At 33.9% G+C, this 23,699-nt stretch overlaps 1 pseudogene; it reads right to left on the bottom strand.

The window, feature by feature from the left end:
• Window positions 1–16,963: 16,963 nt before the first annotated feature.
• Window positions 16,964–19,999, bottom strand: LOC112658327 (endophilin-A1-like; annotated as a pseudogene).
• Window positions 20,000–23,699: the final 3,700 nt, after the last annotated feature.

The raw sequence follows: 23,699 nt of genomic DNA, 5'->3' as shown, positions 1-23,699 counted from the left end.
TCCCATATACTCAAGATGCATGCCAGGACAGGAAACTATGACCACAAGGCTTCAAAACACTAAATTTCTTACCTTAGTCAATGTTATAAAATGCTGATGGAATTTTCAGGGTTAAGAGGTTAGGTTTCCCCAATATCCTCTATGTGACACATGCAAAATGTTAAGATGGAAAGGAGGAACTAGTCCTGGTGGTGGCAAGTCAGTGGAGTACAGCCACCGAAATGACAATAGTGCACTCAATCCAGGACTAGTGGAAGGCTTAGAATCATTATCTTACAGCCTGTGATGAGGTTTTTGGGAGCCTCTCTGAGGCAGCTGGATACTAGTGGGGGCCAGACCCTGTCCCGAACTTCATGGTAGGTTCTCCTGTGAGCTGGTGCCTGTGGCATGATGGGATTTCCTCACGTCCTAGTTCACCTTCATACACAAGAATTCTTTTGGTTGTACTACATAGCAATTTTAGTAGGGTTTGGAAACTTCAAGCCTTAGATTTTAAAATATATCCTTTAGAAACCTTTAGAAACATCATTATAGCTTGTCTTTAAAAAAAATGACTAAGAAAAGATGATTATGGAGATGAAAATGAGAAATCACTAAGTGAAGGAGACAATCAAATAATTAGATTGCCAAAATTCTGGGAAAGTTGGAAAGCAGCTGTATCCTAAAGGTAGTAACTTTTGTACAGATTTAGAAACTTGTGTGACCTATACCTGTTTCTGATGGGGTGACAATTTTATCTTGTTTTTATTGTTGTGATACCTGAAGTGGACTGAAATAAAAGGCATAAATACCTTAAATCAGTAGCAGAAACAGCAAATTAGTCATCTCAATCAAAACTACCTTCCCCCCCACCAAAAAAAAAAACCAAAAATAACAAAAAAAAAAAAAAAAGCCTACCTTCTCCCCACAAGAAGTATAAGTATTCAACAAGTAAGCTGTTAATTAATGTGAGTTAAGAATGTTAAGAATGTTCCAATTCCTGAGTAAACAGTTTGAAAGAATGAATGGCAATATGCCAGCAAAAGGAAGTTAAAAAACTGATTGATATTAACATCCAGATTCTCAAAAATTAAAAAAAAAAAAGTGGAAATAGAGATTTCAGATAGGATGCTTTAGATTTTTAAAAGGGCTATATATGACAATGAATTAGGATAGTAACAGGCAAAACTCCCTTAAAAGAAACAAGAAGGTGATTTTTTAAAAGTTTCCCATGATAACACATTTTGAAAAAAACTAATGCTGCTGGGATCAAATGAAGAAGGTAAAATCGTGTTGGAACAGAATAACTAAATGCCTGCAGTCTCTCTGGACTATCCGTGTGCTTAAGAAACAAATTGATGTAGCAATTGATGACTGCCTTGACTCTAGCTACATACATACTAAAGATATGGAATTTACTGTCAAACTGCATCCATATGCCAGTGACAATGTAAAACATCACAGCTTGTGTTCTGGAAGAAGTACGCAAATCACAGCACACCAAGCATTCACCAGTTATAGGATATAAGTAAGGAAAGCATTCAGCAAGGTTTATTAAAATAGCCAGAGTATCTTTTTTTAATTTTTTTTTAATTTTTTTATTTATTTATGATAGTCACAGAGAGAGAGAGAGAGAGAGAGGCAGAGACACAGGCAGAGGGAGAAGCAGGCTCCATGCACCGGGAGCCCAACGTGGGATTCGATCCCGGGTCTCCAGGATCGGGCCCTGGGCCAAAGGCAGGCGCTAAACCGCTGCGCCACCCAGGGATCCCCAGCCAGAGTATCTTAATTGATGTTCCAAAGAAAGAATCATCTTCAACTACATCGAAAAGTAGTTCATATTGATCCATCAAACATCATGTCTTTGTATCTGGTGTTCTCGAGACTTAGATTCTTTATCACAAAGTAATACAAAAAGAACTTGAAATTTGGATTCCCATCAACTCTTTGGACAGGCCAAAGGTGCTGGGACTGCCACAGACTACTATGGCAGTAGAGAGAAAGCATAACTAATGCATTACATGTAAGCCAGAGTTGATTGAATCTGGCTTGGTTCCTAGATTTGTGGAGCATTGCTTTCAGAGGTACCCTTGCTTGGCCTGAGTGTGGAAACTTTGAATGGGTCCTAGCTGTGGCCTTATTCAGAATGGATGAGTATGAAATAAATGTTAATGAGGATGCTTAGAAGCCCATAGCTACTTGGAACTAGTCAGAAAAGCAGGACCAAGAAAGCTTTGGTCCATAAGGTAAAAATTGTTGCTAGAAATAAAGTGTGAATTCTCTAACATTGAAAGCATAGAGGTTGTCAAAAAAGGTAGGACTAACAAAGGAACCAAGCATCTGCAAAACTCCTCCAGAAGAGATCATTCTTGAGTTCAAGGAAGTAAGTTAGCCAATCAGACGCTTTAAACAGACCCTGTCAGACTTCTAACCATGTATATGGCATTTCCTCTGTGCAATATCCTATTATCTCTACAATATAGCATTAAAGGTATTGGCTCTCCCTTGAACCACAAACATGGTCAGGAGCCATGGATTAGAATCACACAAATCAGCCTAATCATGGATTAGACTGTGTATTACTCCGACATATGGATATGTGCAGGTAATATCATGTGGCCATTAATATAAAATGTCCAAATATAAAAAGCACAATATTTTATTTCAGTTCTTTTAAGCTTTCAATTTTGGAATTGTTTTAGATTTTTAAAGCTAGGTTTTAATAAGATTCTTAGAACTGTTCTAAGCAAAGGAGATATTGCAAGTATCCAAAAATTTTGCTATTATGTTACCTTGTGAATGAGAAGCTTATTTACAATAAAACAGCGATCAACATAATGTACCTTTAGTTAAAAAGCATTTGCCAACACCATATGCAATGGATCTCATATGTACAATAAGCTTGTCTCAAATTTACAAATAAAAAACACGTTTTCTTCCTTGAAATTCTGTCTTTCCCTTCCATACCTTTTTTTTAAGAACAAGAATACTAAATTAAGAAACTAGAAATTTATATATGTATGTATATATTTATTTACATTAATGTGATTTCTCCAAGTAACTCAATAATCTTAGATTTCTCTTTGCACTTAGTTACATCCTTGGCCTGAAAAGGGGAAAAGGTCCACGGATAGAAGTACTAAAAAAAAAAAAAAATGTGTTCTACTTAGTTTTAAATGCTATTGGGAAAAGAGAAGTTCTTGCTCCTATTGTTTTTCTTAAGGTAGAGGGTTTAGTACACTAAACTAAAGCATCTTGTATGACACTATGCATCCAGTCATACTAGTTAAATGGTGATTGGATTATACTGAATAAAACATGAATTTTTCATACCTGTATTCTTTTTTTCTCCTACTTTTTCCTACATATTCATTTCTGCAAGAACTCAGAGAGCTTGCTTAAAACCTCTATCAATTTTATTAAATTTTATATGTGTATTATATAACCTATGACTAGTTTTACAGTATTTGGAGTTGTTGCTGACACTACTGGAATAGTTTTAAGGTTTTCCCAGACAGATGTTGACACACTGACTGACTATACAGCACAATTACCTTTTTTAAAAGAGGTATGAGCTGACAAACGTGCTAAATTTGTTTTCTGAACTACAATTAAATATGTTTTACACTCAGATACATTTTACATAGGATATGGGGGTTAATTTACTTAAATAGATTTATTCCTAAAACACAGTAGCATTTTAAAATGTCAAATGTGATATGAAAAACAGCTTAGCAGTTTTGAGTGCAACATTTGCAATTTTTCTCTGAAGGAGTTATAGGTCATTAAACAGGCTTTCAGGGCCGACTGTTATTATCATTGAAAAAAAGGCATAAAATACACAGTGGTAGTGCATCTCACGGCGTTAGAAACGAGGGTAATGTTACATTACTTGAGTAGATGTATTTAAACAAACGTCAATCTCCATAAAACCTTATGTTCAAAGCTTCACTGGGAAAAGTCTTAAGGAAGAAAACATAACTTTTAACATTTTACCTGTTTCTGTAGTGTTAGCGATTTGATTAGTATCAAAAGTCATGCAAAAGATAAAATAAATGGAGTTTTTCTTCTTCAGAGACACCTAAAGACAGCTAATATAGGTGTGGCCTGCACATGAGCAGTGCCCTAAAATGTAGGCTTTATTGGTAATAAATCTGCTGTTAGCTGTCTTCACTGCTCTCCCCAGTTCTCTTTATATCAGCCCATGGAAGTGAGGAGCTTGCAGCCAGCCAACTAGCCATCGACTTTTACTAAAAACGTTGGTAATATTTTTGGCCTGTGCTTTACCCTGCAGACTCTCAGCACAGTTCTGTTCTCCGATTTAAATACTCTTTTAACTTTACTTTTGCGGTCTCACACATTCAGGGTTGGGGGGCGTTATCCAACCCCAGTGACTAATCTTTGTCAGATGCTTTGGAGAATTTCTTTCCTATCTGAACTCCAAGTATGGATTCCCAGGAATTTATTTGGTATCATTTTTCCTTCTCCCTTATATTTTCTCCTTTACCAATCCAGGCCAGTCACATGGCATGCATACGATTTACATGTGGGTGAATCCTGATTTTTCATCTTCAGTCTGGAACCTTTCTCTAAACTCCAGATTGATGCATTGTTGTACTTACCTGGTATCCATAATATTCATCTCATGTACCATTGGGGCATAGTTATGTGAAATAAGCATTGCTAGTCCAATTACCCCATGTTACATGTGGACTTTAACACAAATTGAAAAAAAAAAAAACAATTGTGCCTTGTCAAAGCAATTTTCTGTCAAACTCTTGGCAAAGACATCTGGCTTTCAGGGTTAGCAGAGTGTCTGAGATCACGCATCAGTATTCGCAGGATGAGCTGCTGGGTTTGTGCCCATGGTCACAGCACTTGGGGTCTTTCTCAGAGTAGTTGCCCCTACCATTTTACATTGCTTCTGGCTGCAGAGCCTCCTATCCTGACTTTTTCGCTCTGCTAGAGATTCTGGATCTATCACTCTGATTAAACTAATTATCATATTACCATACTTATTATTATTATTTCCAAATCTTTAAAAACTGAGAATAGGACTGTCATGGTTAATTGTATATGTCAATTCGGCTGGGCCACAAGGTGCCCAGATATTCGGCCAAATATTATTCTTGGGTAAGTCTGAGGGCATTTCTGGATGAAATTAGCATTTGGATCTGTAGGCTGAGTAAAGAGGATTGCTCTCTCTAATGTACATGGGCTTCATCTAAGCAATTGAAGATTGAAATTAAAAAAAAAAAAAAAAAGAGGCTAAAAGGTTGCTCCTAATGTTGAAGCCTAAAGGTAGCTCTTTTCATGCCTTCAGATTCCAAGAGAAATATCAGCTCTTTTGGGGTCGTGAGCCTGCCCCTTTAGGACTGGAATTGTGCTATTGACTCTAGTGGTTTTTATTCCTTCGGATCCAGAATGGAACAATGCCAGCAGCTGTCTGAATGCAGCTTACTGACTACAAATCTTGGTATTTCTCAGCCTGCATAATTGCACTGGCCATTCCATTAAATAAATAGAGATGATAGATAGATGATAGATAGATAGATAGATAGATAGATAGATAGATAGATGATAGATAGGTATCCTTTTGGTTCTATTTCTCTGGAGAACCATAAAAAATTAATATAACATCCTTTTCATTTTGAAGCTAGAGATATTAAATAAGAACAATAATGATAAGGTAATAAGCTAAAACTAAAAGCATTTCTTATTTATTAGAACCTCTGTTTTATAGTTTTAGTTTTTCTTTAATGATACTTTATTTTAAAATACGGTTGACATTTTATTAAAGACATAAAATTTTACATACTACCTTGAAATCCACTATTTTTTTTCCTACCTCTCCATTATTAATCTTCTTTCTGCTGTCATGAATTTGTGGCCATTTCAGAGCACTTCACTGTTATACATGGATTTCATCACTGTTTTACATGGATTCCAAACAATATAATTGATATATTTTCTGAGCTACAAAACTTTCTTTTAATGCATTGTAATTTTGAAATTTATGATTTTATATATAAATCAAGTTATTTCATTTTACTTTTTATTTCTATCATATAAACAACATTTTGTTTGGAGATCATAGTTCAGATTAATTTTAGGTATACACAAAGGATAATTGTTTGATCAGAAGCTATTCTATTTAGCTTTTCATTTCAATTCTTATAGAAGTGCTTATACCAAGTTACATTTCTATCATCTGTACATGAGAGTTACTGTTTCTACACAAATCCCATTAACTGATGATTTCAAATCTTATTTTTAGCTAATATTTAAAGAACTGAATATTATTTCTACTTATTTAAAATTTTTATTTTACCAATCATAAAAATATTGAGTATTATTTTAATATTCTTATTAGTCATTTGAGATTACACTTCTGAAAATTGTTCATTCGTATTTATAGAAGATGCCTCTTGTATAGGTCGCATCCCCATGACTCATCTCTGATTTCAGCACTGCCAAGTTTAGTGGACAGTTCTATGCAAACTCACACAACCAGCAAGCTAGTTTCAAGATTGCAGTAATAGACTTTATGTATTCCACCTCAGGGGTTTCTAAAGGCCAGGGCAGAATTCTCAAGCACTGCCCTGAAGTGCTAGAGTTAATCCTCAGGGCCAACTTCATAACAGTGGAATTTAAGAACCACTACTAGGTCTAGGTTCCTCCAGCTTCCTGTCTTTTTCATAGAAAAAAATGGTAGACATTTTGTTTGCTTCTCAGAGGTTCCAGCAGTGTGAGTCTTTGTCCTTAGCATCAAGCTTCATCAAAGACCTCTACCTATATCAGCTTCCCTTCCTTTCCTGTATCTATATCCATGTCCCCCCCACTCCTGTCTAGTGAGATTATCTCTCAAATACAGTGCTGTACCAAAGTTCTTTGGTTTAAGGGGAAAACAAACTAAGAAACTATCTTCATGTAATATATTTTTACAGCTTTATGAAGTATTATTGATATATTAAAAACTGTACATATTTAATACATACAATTAGATGAAGTTAGACATATGTATGCACCTGTGATGATACCATTACCACAATAGTTAACAAACACCTTCAAAAGTGTCCTTGTGTCTTTCACTTTTTGTTGTCTCTTTTTCTTAATCATTGTTATAAGTTTTGAAAATATATTAGAGTAATTAATACTTTGTCATATATGTGGCAAATATTTCTAGTTAGTCACTAAGATACAATTTTTATCAGTGCTATTCTATTCCTGTAAATTTATATATGTGTATTTTATAGTCAATATGTATTAAATACATAAATATGAATATAATGTATGTATGTGTATGATGGTCAAATGTGTCAGTCTTTAGCTTTAGAGGTCATATTTGTGTCCTTTCTAACCCACTCCTGTTTTATTGAGGTAGAATTGGTAGATAAAATTATATATATTTAAATTGTACAGCATGATGATTTGATATATGTAGACATGGTGAAGCGGTTCCCACAACAAAGTTAGTTAACACATAAATCACCTTGCAAACATTTTTTGTGTTTCATTTTTGTATGTGTGTGTAGTGAAATGCTCAGGATCTACTCTCTTGGCAAATTGCAAATTTCAATTGTACTATACAGTATTATGAACTATAGTCACCATACTGTACATTAGATTAAAAATGACTTATTTTTAAGTCAAAATGAATGCCTAAGACCGACATCTACCCATTTCCTCCACTCTGCCTCATTCCCTAACAACTGCTATTCTTTCAGTTACACTTTTTCTTTCTTTCATTGTTTTGCTTTTGTTTGTAGATTCCACAAATAAAGGAGATCATACAAAATTTATCTTTCTGTATCTGGCTTATTTCATTTAGCATAATGTCCTCCAGACCCATCTGTGTTGTCACAGATGGCAAGGTTCTTTTTTCTTCTTTATGACTGAATAATATTCTATATCTCTATCTCTATCATCTCTATCTCTATCTCTATATCTATCTCTATCATCTCTATCTCTAAGTTCTAATTCTTGCTAATCACATTTCTGCAGATAAGAACTTATTTCCTACCCTTTTTGATTCATTTAAATCAAGTTCTCTAGGAATTTATGTCTTAACTAATGCATTTCCCAAGATTGTGACTCTGGGCTACTGACATTCCCACCTTCTTCACAGGCACATCATGCTCCTTCACAATAATTTAACTTCTGACCTTATCTGCCCTTACTCCCATGGTGAGCAGCAGTGCAGGATGGCTCAACATTAAAGACAGGTTATGCTAAAGAACAAACAGCCTAGAGGATCTAGGATCCAGGTATTTTTCCAGCCAAGCAGAGATTAATTAATTTTAAAAATCTGGCCACATAAAAAAAATTGAGGTGGAAAAATGTCATTTTGAGTAACAGAAAAATCAAGGAGGATATGCTATCCAGAATACTAAAGATACCTCCTATTTCATTCTACCTACTTTTATTGTATCCTTGAGTCCTTCCTTCATAATGCTACCAGTACTCCCAAATCATGCTGTCCTGCTCAAGACTTCATGCCAGAGTGTGGATACTCCTCTACCTATTAAACAATAGATCTTAAGATTCAGCCAAAGCATACTGCTTTAGTAATGTCATCCTTGAATATATTAAAGGGCTTTTACCATACATCCTTTATCCTCTTTCATAGCATTTATCAAATGACAGTCAGTCATAGATTCCCTTGTTCTCATTTTTGTGTAACACTTTGAGCTCTGACTCTTTAATAGCAGGGGCTGTTAAAAACTTTAAATTATATCTATTACATATATTTTCTGAATTTATAAATAAATAGAAGCAGATAAGCAAAATTTAAAAATTGGGAGGTGAGAGTATTGAAAACTGGGTACTGGTAGGTATAAATGAAGTAGAATCAGAGACTAAGACTGCAATTATTGTAGCTTTTTAAAATTTTATGAGGTTTTTAATTTTAATTCCAGTATATTAACCTATAGTGTTCTATTAGTTTCAGGCATACAGTACAGGGATTGAACAATCCTATGCATCATTACTCAATGCTCATTATGAGTGTACTTTTAACCCCCTTCATATATTTCACCCATCCTCCATCCATCTCCAGAAGTTATTTGGTTTTGTATGAAAATATCTCTGGAAATTCTGAAATTTTTGTCTTTGTTTTTGTTTTCTTTTTAGAGAGAGTGAGAGTGTGCACAGCAGGGAGCAGGAGGGACAGAGGGAGAGGGAAAGAGAAAGAATCTTAAGCAGGATCCATGCCGAGTGCAGAGCCCGACACAGGGCTCAGTCTCATGACCCTGAGATCATGACCTGAGCTGAAATCAAGAGTCACATCTTAACCAACTGAACCACCCAGGTGCCCCTTTGGGAATTCTGAATTAATGAGATAACCTACGTGTATTAAATAGCAAAATCTCCAAATCATATTTTTACACTTTAATTTAAAAAATTATCTTAAAATGCAACAAAAACGCATGTCAGTTTTTTTCTCTTAAATCTACATAGCAATCTTTATTACACAGGAGTCTGTTCACATAGTAATACGGCACATCTTAATGTATTGTAATGACTGATTTTTAACTTCATTCAATATTTGTTCTGGTACCTATGCATAAAACTATTTAAAACTTACTTTAAAATAAACCCCTCAACCATTTATAAATTATTCTAATGTTGCAAAAACTATGGTGAGCTTGTATTTAATATCTCTGGCATGTATTTTAAGGTGGGACTTGAATCAAATTGTGTCCCTCAAAATACATATGTTAAAGTCCTAACCCTCATATGACTGCATGTTGATACTGACCCTAAAACAAGCTAATTAAGGTTACATGAAAATATAAATATGAGGCCTCCATGCAGTTGAAAATATATGTAAAACTTATGACTCTCCAATATATAACTACAAATAGCCTACTACTGACTAAAACCTTACAGATAACATAGTCAATTAACACATATTTTTGTGTTATATGTTATATCCTGAGTCTTATAATAAAGTAAGCTAGAGAAAAGAAAATGTGAAGAAAATCATAAGGAAGAGAAAATATATTTACAGTATGTACAGTATTTACCAAAGAAATCCACATATAAGCAGATCCATGCAGTTCATACCTGTATTGATCAAGGGTCAATTGCAGTCCTCGGAAATATGCCAGGCTCAGTATAGAATGATGATAAAATATTTTATTCTTGAACTATCTAAGCAATGCTAATTAAATGACCTTAACTAAAATCTGTAAACTTAACTAACTAAAATAATAGGCTGATGCTCAGTTATTTTTAAAAATTACTGTCTTAAGTGTTCACTCTAATCTTGCATTATTCCATGATAACAATATATATTCATTGACAACATAAAATTAGCAATTATTTGTCAAGTCAAGGACAAAAACTTATAATATTCTGTGACTCTTTAAAGTGTCATTGTAGCCACTTATAGTCTGGTAAATATTTATCTCTTTCTTTTGTATAAGTAACATAGTGTATGTGTTCTCATAAAAAATTCATTTAAATTTAAAAGCTTTTGGACATCCATCGATGGAAAGAATAAATCCACCATGTTAGAAGCACTGCATTTTATTAAAAACTTTACATTAATGTGACAAAATAAAAAGTCAGAAATGAAATACTAACCATATTTAGTACAAATAAATAAATGGATTTATTTTTATTCTGTTTTATTTTACTTTGTCTTCATTTTTCCTCACTCCATGACTTAAACTTAATTGTTACTTTGAGACATTTGACACCATGGTAAAAATTGCCATCTTTAATTCTTAAGTAATGCACTTTATTAAAATGAATACATATTTTTCATAAGGCAAGAAAACTCACAGGATTATTTAATGAAATATATGATTTATGACTTAACCACATTTTCCTCTCAGTTCCAAATAGCTAATGTGTTATCACTATTAATTTCCAATTTATTTATGTAGTCAAACATTTTGGCATATGAGATGCCAACTTACTAATGCATTTCCAGGTCTTTTAAATTATGAGTAGTAACAAAATGGTAACATTTACAAGAAATCATCAAACATATTATCAGGTAAGAAACAAAAAACAAAAGAACTGTGAAATCTGCAAATAAGTCAACAGAATGTGAGCTTTTCTTCCTAATATACCCATCTTTAAAACACTTGCCAGTTTTAATGCAGGAAAATTAATATGAATAAAGATTCTACTGAAATAGATCTCTGTAGAGAGAAATGATAGGGGCTCCCTTCCATGCTTATGAATATTCCTAAGATATTCCCTACAGAAAGCCATTGAATCCAGTAAGGAAAACAGAAGTTTTTGGAAGAGTTGATAATGAGGGCTCTCTAATCACACAGAGGAAGATTAAGTTACAACTTTGAGGCAGCCCTGGTGGCTCAGCAGTTTAGCGTCTGCCTTCGGCCTGGAGCCTGATCCTACAGTCCCTGGATTGAGTCCCACTTTGGGCTCCCCTACATGGAGCCTGCTTCTCCCTCTGCCTGTGTCTCTGTATTTCTCTCTCTCTCTCTCTCTCTCTCTCTCTCTCTCTCTCTGTGTGTCTCTCATGAATAAATAAATAAAATCTTTTTAAAAAAAAAGTTACAACTTTGGTAGTCCTTTTGGACCTTGATGTCCAAAAGGCCACAATAGTGCTGAAAGTTTAGTCTGAGTTTTCCCTGTCTTAATGCTTCAATTATGCTGGAAAACAAGTATGAAATATGCTGGAGAAATGAAAATTAAAAAAAAAAAAAAGAAAGAAATGAAAATTTGTCCTGATGCACAAAAGACCTTAACCTCAACCCTGTATTCCTTCCCCTCTAAGTCCAAATTGACTCTTAGCAAGTCTTACTGTTTATTCTTCCTTACAACAATTAACACAATCTTATTTTTCTCATACCTTTAATAAATTGAACACTTAACAATTATCAGAACAACATTCAACTTTGACTTTCTCCAATCTATCCCATTAATACTTTAGGCCACTGATTTCCTGTAGAACACTCGACTTGACCTTTTCCATATCATAACATTTTAAATAAAGGTTGAATTAATAGTTTTGGTTGACTTTTCTCCTGCTATACAAGAGAAGCCTTTATAGGAATCACTTTCTCCTCTCACCATCTACAATAAATTCAATCTTAAGATGTCCAGTCAAGATGTGTTAACTCCATTATGCTAAGAGATAAATAATGTCCAGAGAGATCAAATGGACTTTGAAGTGCAAAACAAAATTGTTGGATTAAAAAGATAGGTACAGATATGTATCATTTATGAAGATTTATATTAAGAAAAAAGTATATCCTGAAAAGTTAAGAACATATGTTCAAACTAAAAACAAATGAGAAATTAGTAATTTAACCAAAAAGAAACATATACACTGTTGAAGCTAGAAATAATTATACAAAATAGGAAATTTTAAAATGATTTCAAAAAGAAGAGAAAAAAATAAAGGGAATTATGAGAAAGGGAGCAATGATGTGTTCAATAAATCAAGGGCTCTCTTTTGTGCAAACTAAGTTTTTCAAAAGAAAAAAAAAGTAGTTAAAAGGCTAGGAAGAAAATCAGGAAATACTGGAAAGAAATATCCCTAAGTAGAGGGCAGACCTGTGCCTGAAGAATTAGTTTATGTAGTCAAAATAATTGATTTTTTAAAAAAAGAATATTTATAGGGCATCTGGGTGTCTCAGTGGTCTGCCTTCGGCTCAGGTCAAAATCCCAGGGTCCTGGGATCAAGTCCGTCAGGCTCCCTGTGGGGCATCTGCTTCTCCCTTTGCCTATGTCTCTGCCTCTCTCTCTCTCTGTGTGTCTCTCATGAATAAATAAATAAAATCTTTAAAAAAAGAATGAATATTTACTTAGGCTTAGTTTAAGATTAAAATAGGTTAAAATTCTTTATTCCTAAAGAAAAAAATATTATAAGCCTACGGCAGAAGAAAACTTTTTATACAATGAGAAAAAAATGATTGCATTTCTCATCTTCAATTCTGAAACTAGATGAAAAGATAGGAGAATCTATACTCTACTGAGAAAAAATGACTGCAATCCTAGAATCCTGTCTCTAGCCAAGATATCAGTCTTCTATATCAGGGTAGATGGAAGATAAATGAGATCATCACAATGACAGAGAATATCTGATCAAAGCAACTCAGCTGAGGAAAATATTTGAGAAAAAGACCCTAACCAACAAACCACAGCAAATGCATTAAGGGAGAAGACGATGAAGAAGAATGAAAAGATTTCACTTAGTCCTGAATGGAGAACAGGCACTTCCTAGTTCTCCACAACACAGCACACACTGGGTTAAAAGTATTTTCAAGACTTTAAGGAATAGAAGGAAAAGATAATGCAGTAAGTAACAGAGAATTACTATTTCTTTAGTTGTTCTTCAAAGACCAGCTCATTACTTCCATCTGACTTGGCTCCATGTAACTAAGGAAAGTTTCATCCCCTAATTTAAAATTTCCCCAAACTTGTCTATGCCAGAGAGTTAGCCCAAACTGCCCCAACACTAAACCTACTTGTCAGCCTTAGCCTATGTTTTGCCTTAGTCTTGACCACTTACTTCTGTGAATGGTTGAATGTTGACACTGATTTTTCTAGAGGAAAGTCACCATCACTCATGAGGATCTATCCATATTACCTCAACCAAATATCATATGACAGTCTAATATTTACCTGCACTCCAAAATTTGAATTATTTGGGCTTACGTACCACACCAAGTCTAGTGTTGAATTCACCAAATTCGGTCAATTTTCTCATTTTCTTTTTATCAAATGTTTAAAAGAACCTAAAATCCCTTTTGTGCTTGATCCCTTGTGTTCTTAAATGGCCTAAGTGGCTGGTGTTCAAGCATCCCATTGTTTGAGAAAATTCCCAGGGAAGAGTCTTACTCTGCAATGGGTGCTAAAATACAGGACTTGTGTGCCCTGAGAAGTGCCCTGAGCCAAATACCTACTGAAGAACATAGTAGCCTATATATTTTGCGAGACAATCCTTCTTTAGACAAACATTAAAATACATCACAAAATAAGGGTGATCAATCTGTCATGTTTTGAATAAGGAAGAAACATGAGCAGAGTAAAGACTGACAGGGGCCATTCTACACTGAGCTGTGGTTGGCCAGAAGTTGGAAAAAATAATACTGTTAGAACTAGTAAACCTCCTCAGATAATTAGGGAATTCAGTTCTTTCAAAGAACAATACATTTATATTCACTATGCTTCTTGCCTTAAGAGTTCATTTTTAAAATTTCTTTTTGATGCATAGTAACATTAATCTCCTATAGAGAAAAAATGCTTATAGCATAATTTGAATACCAAACTATTAGTATCAGTAGGAACATGTCTTTCTGTCTTCCATAGTCTTTTTTCCTTGGGCATCTCAAATATAAACCATCTGGTATGCCAGATGCTTGCTTTTCTCTTTATACATGCAGAAAGTGTAGGTGGAAGGCCTCCAAAATCCCAGACACTATTATCCATTTTGCTTATCATCATCATCATTATCAACTTCTCAGCATTTTAATAAATGATGCTGTCCCTCTGGTATGAAGTCAGTAAGATTTATAGAGATTATTGACTTTTTTATCCACCTACAAGATGTCAGTGAAATTTTAGTTGGCCGGAAATCTGGAATATTGTTTACATTTGCTTTGTTCTTCATAAGCTCCAACTTTATAGAGTATGTTCCATTTTAAATTAAGTGTTGACTTAAGTTTTATTGTAGTATTTATCAAATATCTGCGGGGTTTTACCCAAAGGAGACTGGATTTCTCCTAACCTATATCCAAATATTTTGATCAAAAAAATAAGAAGTGTGTGTGTGTGTGTGTGTGTGTGAATTTGTGTGCATGTACACATGTCCCATCATGTGTGTGAATGTGTGTGCATACATGCAAGAGGAAACCATTTCCATATGTGGTAGATTTATCATAATGAAATAAGAAACCTAGCAAAGCAGTAACAGAAGGAGACAATAAGAACTCATAATACTTAGTATGTCAGTACAGTGCTGGTATTAGGAATTAAAATAGCCTCAGGATAGACAATTCATTTGCAGTAGAATAATTTGTTGCAAGAACTATTTAGCAAAATATCTAGAAAGAAGCATTTTAGTAGTGCAGTGGCTATTTTTGTACAATGGTTTACTTAGGATATCCCCTTTGTAATCATAAAGCCATATAAATACACAACAGCACAGTAGTGAGTACTCACAGATTTTCAGATGAGTTAAAATTTCAGGGCGGTAGGTTCACATCTAATATGAGAAACATGATTATCAATGCTTTTGTCATAGAGTTTATGAAGAATAAATGAAATATTATACATAAAAAGACCACCAAAATCAGGTTGACGAGTGCCTGTTGAGTTTGAAATAAATCTCTTGAAGCTGTTCTTTCAAAAATTTGCAAAATATGTAAGCTTAAAAATTGAATAATTAAAATAGCTGTATCATTAGAAACATGATTATTGAAGTTTATAAGTAAGACATAACATCTGCACTTTAAGAATTAACCTCTGAGGGGTTATACCTGTAAATAGAGAATAATCAAAACATTATCACTAAGATTAGAAATAATCAAATGGATCCAGAAAGAAACAGAACTATGAGAACTAAAAAAAGAGAATTTTAATCAGAATGAAGGAAATTTCTGGCTTCACTTGTCTGTAATGGCTGCAAAACGTGTTGCTCCCTAGGTGGTGGAAAAAAAGAGTAGTAGAAGAGTATCACACTTTGCATGCTAAAGTCACTAGAGGTAAACATATAAAGTTAATAAAGTTAATAAAAAGCGTGTGTGTGCTCTATAATCAGTTTTAGGAAAAATCAATTATTGTCAATTATTGTGCCCTTGCTTCCAAATACATTGCTGCCCCCATATGCAGAGTGTAAAGTTGCCAGAGTTTGACAAAAGATGTCAGAAGCCCATTAGCTGGAAGAGAGACTTCTTAACCCAGTCACACATGCTATTATAAGGACATACCTATGGTACTTTACTAAGTATACAAATTCATACACAAATACATATGCATAATTAAATATTAGTACATATTCTTCATTATGCAATGCTTGCTTATTGTTATTTAATACTATGTGTCCTTAGATAATTCTAAATTAAAATGACCTTCTAAATTGTTAAAGAGACATATCTGAACTATGTACTTCAAAGCAAGTGTTCTTGGTTTTGCTATTACTCTGATACCATAAAGCCCTTAAATGTATACTTTGCATGTGGCTGTGTGGTTTTTGTCTGTATCTGCATGAAAACAAATACATGTATGTATGTTGAATTGCCAGACACAGAAAAAAATGTAGTTCTTAATTTCAATTGTTTTTATATTTCCATTTGAAGACCAGTATGGAGTTATGTTACTATGACAGCAGTTTTCATTATAAGCATATATCTATTCTGAAATGAAGACATGTGAAATTCAAATGTTCAATTGCTTGTTCCACTAATATCTTTAATAAGGCAAATTCAGATTTTAAGTACACATAAGTCCACCTTCCTAAGGAAATATATCCTAAACCATATTTACGTATATTAACTGACTTCCTTGTTACAAATGTTAATTGTTGTTTTGTTGTCTTAAAACATAACTATTAATTTTCCTATGTACAAATAAATATAATACTCTACTTAAATTATTAAAGAAAAATATTTTTGAAGATTTTTTTAATTTACAAGATCGCAGAGAGAGGCAGAGGCAGAGGGAAAAACAGGCTTCCCACAGGGAGTCCAATGCAGGACTCAATCCAGGATCCCGGGATCATACCCTGAGCCTAAGGCAGATCTCAAGCGCTAAGCCATCCAGGCATCCCAAGAAAAATATTTTTGATATGTCATAATAGGTTTGACTTAGGGGTTGAAATATTTTATGATCGGAAAATTAGAATATGCTATTTCCAATAAAGGCTGGGAGAAGAGTAGAGAGATAGATGAAGTAAAGATATATTTAACAATGAGGATAATACTTTATTTCAATGTTAGTATCAAAAATATAATTTCAGGGATTTTCTTTTTGAATTAAAGAGAATTAACATGAATACTTATATTTTTAGGACAAAAAATATATTCCCCGTAGGCTGAGGTGAAGCTTGTCTTATTCTTTCTTCCAATCTGAGGGTAAGTTGCTTAGGATCTGGCCTGTCCACTTATGGTACTCCAGTTGGGCTTGGAAGAGTGCAGAAAGCTGGCTCACCTGTTGAACATGCTCAGCAACTTTTTGAGACTCACCAAATTTCTCACAATCCTCCTGGAGCTCTTCATTTGGAATCTTGCCTTGTCTTTTCTTCTCATAATCCAAGTCCAGGCTTCAACCATCCAACCTCTATAGATGATGCTGAATTTCCCTCAGCTCTCTGCCAAGAAAGTCCTGAAGAAGGTCAATGAAGTTCCACTTCACTTCCATGACCAAAGAGTCTTAAACCCCCAAGAGATTTTGAATGGCTTCTCCACCTTACCAAGTGCTAGGTAAAAGTTACAATCATCTCTAAACTTTTTTCCAAACTTGAGCATGGCCTCTGCCAGCAGCACTTCTGCCTGGATATACAATGGCTTTTTCTCCTGGCTGCAGATTTTTGACATGGTGTTGGTCATTTAGCTCTAGAAGCTGGGTTTGCTTGAAGGTATTCCGTTGTTTTGATAATTATTTCCATCACAGACCTGATGGTGACTCCAACTTTCCTCTCCATCTCTTTGAAGTCATCATCTAACTTGGTTCCTTCTATCCCTCCAAACTTCTCACTCACTTCTGAGTGGCTTTGTGGAATCACTTCTTCAGCCTGGGCACTGCCTACTGACAAGGTGTGAGAAGACACGTGGATGTGGACTGCTATGGGTGTGGGTGTGGCTACGGGTGCCTGTAGAGGCTGTGGAGGAGCTGGGCAGGAAGGCTGAGCAGGGCCTTGCCATTGCTCATGCCCTACCATAGTTGTGGGCATGGGGAACAGAGTGGCATGAGACTTTGATCAATTTTAAGTTTTAGAAAAGGTAATATTTTTGTATTTATTTTATGATATAAACTTATGCAGAATTATCTAAATTTATGTATGCACAAAAGTTCAATATTTGTTGAGTTTCTACCACAGTCTAGGAACAGTCTGAGTAATTTACATATAAGATCTTATTTAGGGATCCCTGGGTGGCGCAGCTGTTTGGTGCCTGCCTTTGGCCCAGGGCGCGATCCTGGAGACCCGGGATGGAATCCCATGTCGGGCTCCCGGTGCATGGAGCCTGCTTCTCCCTCGGCCTGTGTCTCTGCCTCTTTCTCTCTCTCTCTCTGTGAGTATGGTAAATAAATAAAGATTTAAAAAAAAAAGATCTTATTTAATATTCATAATAATATATGGTTGGTTGTAATAAATAGGATTTATAGGTATAGTAATTGAAGCTATGAAAATTAAGTAACTTCTCCATGTCACAGGTAGAAAATGAAGAAACTAAGAGACAAGCCCAGGGCTGTATGACTATAAACTCTGTTTCATTTTATTTGTCTATAAGAGACAATAACTTTCTTTTAAAAATTGCTGGAGGAGATATCTAATTATAAGATACTCATGTCTGATTATAATTTAGAAAGTCACAAAAGACCATAGCTCTGGTAGCAATAAGAAAGGACAAGATATACTTGAAAATAATGTATTTGTTTCAAGTTATTTAAAAACTGTATAGATGGCTGTCAACCTTTTAAAAGAAATAGGTAAGCAATTTAGCCAGCAAAATAAAGTTTATTAGGAAATAACAGAGGAATTACAATTTAATTACAATTACAAGCAAACTGTGGTGAACTATAGGCAAGTCTAGAGAACAGAGGAGAGCTTCCTTTTATAGATGAAAAGAGGAAGTTGAGACAGGTTCTTTTAAATAAAAGTTCATTGGAAGAAAATGACAGTTGGAAGTGGTGGTGCCCTCTCATTGGGTGCAGGCCAGGGCAGCTGACTATTGCAGCGCATCTATAGCCTGCTATTGCCCTGAGAGTAAATCTTCCCTCTTTCTGCTGGACTATGCGAACTACACCAAATGTTATGTGCTTGACAGCTCTCCTTTCATGGCTTCCTGACTCCAATTTTGAGTTAGGTTTCCTTAACATATTCTCATATGGCTAATAAATTAAGTTCCAGAGATGGATGAGCCATTGGTAGGGGAATCAAACCTTGCAGCCACTTTAAAGTCCAGGAGTAATTTCCTGGTCTGGGTAAAAAGGGAAGGAGGAGTGGGTTAGACACAGGCATACATATGTTATTGAGATGATGAGAAAATACTTGAAGTGTTAATACTAGCATAGTTTGTATGATGCATTCTGAACAAACCCAAATGCAAAAATTAATTTATCAAGAAAAATTAAAAAGAACAAAATTGTAGATCTAAGCCCAGTTATGTCAACTTTTACATAAAATAGAGAATGAAGACTGCAATTGAAAGATAAAATTGTCAGATTGAATTAAAAGCAAGATCCACATTAAATATAGACACATATTAGAAATAGAGACCTAGAAAGATTGACAAAGGAGAAAAATAATTACACTGTATCAAATAGTAAGTACATAAAAAATTATGTCACTGTATCAATGTTAGATAAAATAGACTTTCAATAATGGAGTATTACCATAGATAGAAAGGGAAATTTTATAATGAAAGGTCAATTTATCAGGCAGACAATAATCAATAATATATGTTTGTTTGGCTAGTACTAGAGCTTCATAGTAAATACAAAGATAAACACTTAAGTAGAATGAGAAATAAAACCCACAATCATTGCTGAAGATTTTAACATGCTTCTCTCATTATTTGATTGAAAAAAGTGGAAAATATGAGGTAAAGTTACATACCACTATCAACATTCTTGGTTTCATTGAGTCTTACAGACATTTCACCCCAAAATTGCATAATAAATATTTTCAAGTTCACATGGACTGTTCCCAAAGATGGACTATATGCTGGCCAATAAAGCAATTCTTGATATTTTCAGAAAACTGAATAAAAATAAAAATGATTCTTACTAAAATGTCTAGAAAAGCCACAAATGTTATTAGCTAAACAACACATTTATAACTAACCCGTTGTTCAAAAAGGAATACATGCATTCTTCAAAAATTGCAAACTGTTTATACTAAATGTACTAAATGTTAAAGATAATATATAAACTTATAAAGTTATCACATAGAAATAAATTTACACTAACATTAGAAATCAAGAAATTAAGACATAGCCAAATGGTAGAGATATTTTTTAAGAAGTTGGTTCTTTTAAACAATTAATTTAAAAAGTATACCATCTAACAAGTTAGTATAAAAAAATAAAAGAAACACAAATTACTAATAATGTGAATGAAATAGAAATATGGATCCTTCAGATTTTAAATATAAGCAAAGGAAATTTTATAAATAACTTTAAATCAATAAATTTGACAAGTTAGAATATATTGACATAGTCACTGAAAGCAATTTATCAAAATTAATCCCCCCCAAAAAATCAGAATAGCCTAATGTAAAAAATAAAATAATGCATTTTAAAAGCAGCTACAACAAAATGTCTTTCAAAAAAAACTCCAGGAGGGGAGTGTTTTTGTTTTTAACAATAAATTTATTTTTTATTGGTGTTCAATTTGCCAACATACAGAATGACACTCAGTGCTCATCCTGTTAAGTGCCCCCCTCAGTGCCCACCACCCAGTCACCCTCACCCCTCGCCCTCCTCCCCTTCCACCACCCCTAGTTCGTTTCCCAGAGTTAGGAGTCTTCCATGTGAGGGGAGTGTTTAATTATAAATTCTAACAATCATTAAAACAAACAAACTCTACAAACCTTAAAAGTTTAGAGAGTAGTTTTCTACTTGTTTATTGAAGCCAAGCAACATTGAGTTCAAAGTCAATGAAGGCATGATAAGAATAAAGTACATATAACAATCCCCCATAACATCATGCATAAATCCTTTACTTAAACATTATCTAATCAGATCCATCAAGAAATAAAAATAATAATACATCATAATTAACTGGGTCTTCATCCTACAGATAAAATACTAAACAAATCTTAGCAAAACAAATCTGACAACATATAAAAAGGATAATACAGTATAACCAAGCTAAGTTTATTCTGTGAGTATGAAATTGTTTTAAAATTAACCAAACTTAATTTATGTTAATATAAACATAAAGAAAAATATTTGAAAATAAAACAATGGAAGTTAATATATATCCCAAAGAGAAAAGAAAGAAAAAAACAACTTCAATAGAGGCAGAAAAAAGCCTTTGACAACTTTTTAATACCCATGCTTGATAAAAACTATCAGCAAACTAGAAATGTAAAATGATTCTGAAATATAATAAAGGGCACATACAAAATACTTACATTTAACATCAAACATAAATCATGAAATATTAGACCCTTTCCCTCTAAGATCAAGAACCAGGTAAGACTGTCCACTCTTATCACTTCTATTCACCATCGTACCTACAGCTCCTGTCCATGCCATAAGTCATGAAAAAGCAATAAAAGACACAAAAATTGCAGAGATAGAAAACAGATTTTATCCACAAAAAGCAAAATTGTTCATGTAGAAAATCCTAAAGAATCTATAATCAGAGTACTAGAACTAATAAGTAAATTTATCCAGGTCACAGGTAAAATTCAATATACAAACTACATACATCTTAGTATATAATTTTTTAAAGATTTTATTTATTCATGAAAGACACACAGAGAGAGAGAGAGGCAGAGACACAGGCAGAAGGAGAAGCAGGCTCCATGCAGGGAGCCCCACATGGGATTCAATCCTGGGACCCCAAGACCACGCCCTGTGCCAAAGGCAGGCGCTAAACTGCTGAGCCACCCAGGGATCCCCTGCATCTTAGTATATTAACAGTAGTTGTATTTATGCATACAAACAACAATTTATTTACAATAGTGACAAAAATAAAATGCAGATTAATTTAACAAAATATGTGAAATATCTCTCCATTGAAAATTACAAAATATTGTTAAGATTTATAATGTCCATGGATTAGTTGATGGAATATTGTTAAAAACTCAATTATTTGTAAATTGATGTGCAGGTTTAATATTAGCAATTCCAAACTAAATTTCTGAGGGCCTTTTTAAAAGAAATAAGTTTGAGTGCTTTTAAAGTATATATGAAAATGTGAAAAGCTAAGGGTCATGAACGAGTCCTAAACTAGAAGAACAATAGTTAGACCAACTCTACTTGACTTCAATACTTAATATAACCTAACAATTATTGAAACAGTATGGTATTTAAATATAAAATTATTTACATGCTTTTATAATTCATTGATTTCCCACATATGCATTAAATAACCTAATGGAGGGGATGTCTGGATGGCTCAGCCGTTAAGCTCTGCTTTCAGCTCAGGGCCTGATCCTGGAGTTCAGGGATTGAGTCCTACATTGGGTTCCCTGAGGGGAGTCTGCTTCTCTCTCTGCCTATGTCTCTGCCTCTCTCTCTCGTGAATAAATAAATAAAATCCTTAAAAATAAATAAATAAATAAACTAATGAAGGAGGAAAATCTTTTCAGTGATTGGTGCTAGAACTAGATGACCATATTAAAATTAATGAATCTCAACCCCTATCTCACATGATACAAAAAATTAGTTTAAAATACCATAAATAAAACATAACTAAAAATACAAGTCTCCTAGAAGAAAATATGTGGGGATTATCTTCTCAACTATGTGCATAGGGAAAAATTTCTCAAGACACAGAAATAATAATGAAATAAAATAAAATGGTAAGTGAAACTTTAAAAAAAGGAAAAAACTTGTAATCAAAAGACAATATTAAGGGTATTTTTTTAAGATTCATTTATTTATTTAAAAAGAGAAAGAGAGAGAGTAGGGGAAGGGGCAGAGGGAGACAATCTTCAAGCAGACTCCCAGTTGCATGGAGCTGGACACAGGGCTCAGTCTGGGGCTTGATCTCACAACTCATGAGATCATGACCTGAGCAAAAGTTAAGTTGGATACTTAACCGACTGAGCCACCCAGGTGTCTCAACAACATGACGAGTATTAAAAAAATGTTTTTGTTGTCTACCATGAAAACCATTTGTAATAGCTCTAATAGTCAATTTACAGAATTGGTAAATATTGAGGGCTATAAACCTTGATTCTTCCCTGTAATAGAGGATAAGGGTTATAACAAAATAATGTTTAACTATATTAAATCTTCAGTTCAAATGGTTATCTTTATTCTAAAAAACTAGATATATTTCATTAAAAATCTAGCAGAATCTAGACCAAAAATGTTAATAAGATTATTAATAGTGCCAATTATTTTATTTCTATTTCCTAAAAATCTTCAATCAGACTTGAATATCTGTCTAATTGTTAGAATACTCTTCCTGATTTTAATCTATGCAATACCAATCCACTATAGTTTATAAATGTTTAACTTCATGCCTGGTACTCAGAGTAAAATGTGCTTTTACTCCTCCTGTAAATTTCCATTGTCAGAAATACATTAACCTCTCCAAAACTGCCAGGAAGAGCTATGATGATGAAGGGTATTTATTTTGCAATTATATGCAACAAACTCTACTAGATAAAAAAAATAGTAAACAGTTCATGATATATAGGCTATGTTTATCTAGAGGGGCTTTCTATTTTTCAGAATCATTAATTTAGAACTGTCCATTTCTTACAAAATACCAAATTAATTTGTTAATTAAATGTTACCTTCAAATTCAAAATAGTAACAAGGAAGGAAGGGAAGAGATCATACAGTGGTCATGTCAAGCTTGTTTGTTTTTCATAGGAATTCAATGTA

This window comes from Canis lupus, chromosome 12 (genome assembly GCF_003254725.2).
Source record: "Canis lupus dingo isolate Sandy chromosome 12, ASM325472v2, whole genome shotgun sequence".
Classification (NCBI taxonomy): Eukaryota; Metazoa; Chordata; class Mammalia; order Carnivora; family Canidae; genus Canis; species Canis lupus.
Note: the sequence above shows the minus strand (reverse complement) of the source record. Positions and strands in the feature narration are given on the sequence as shown.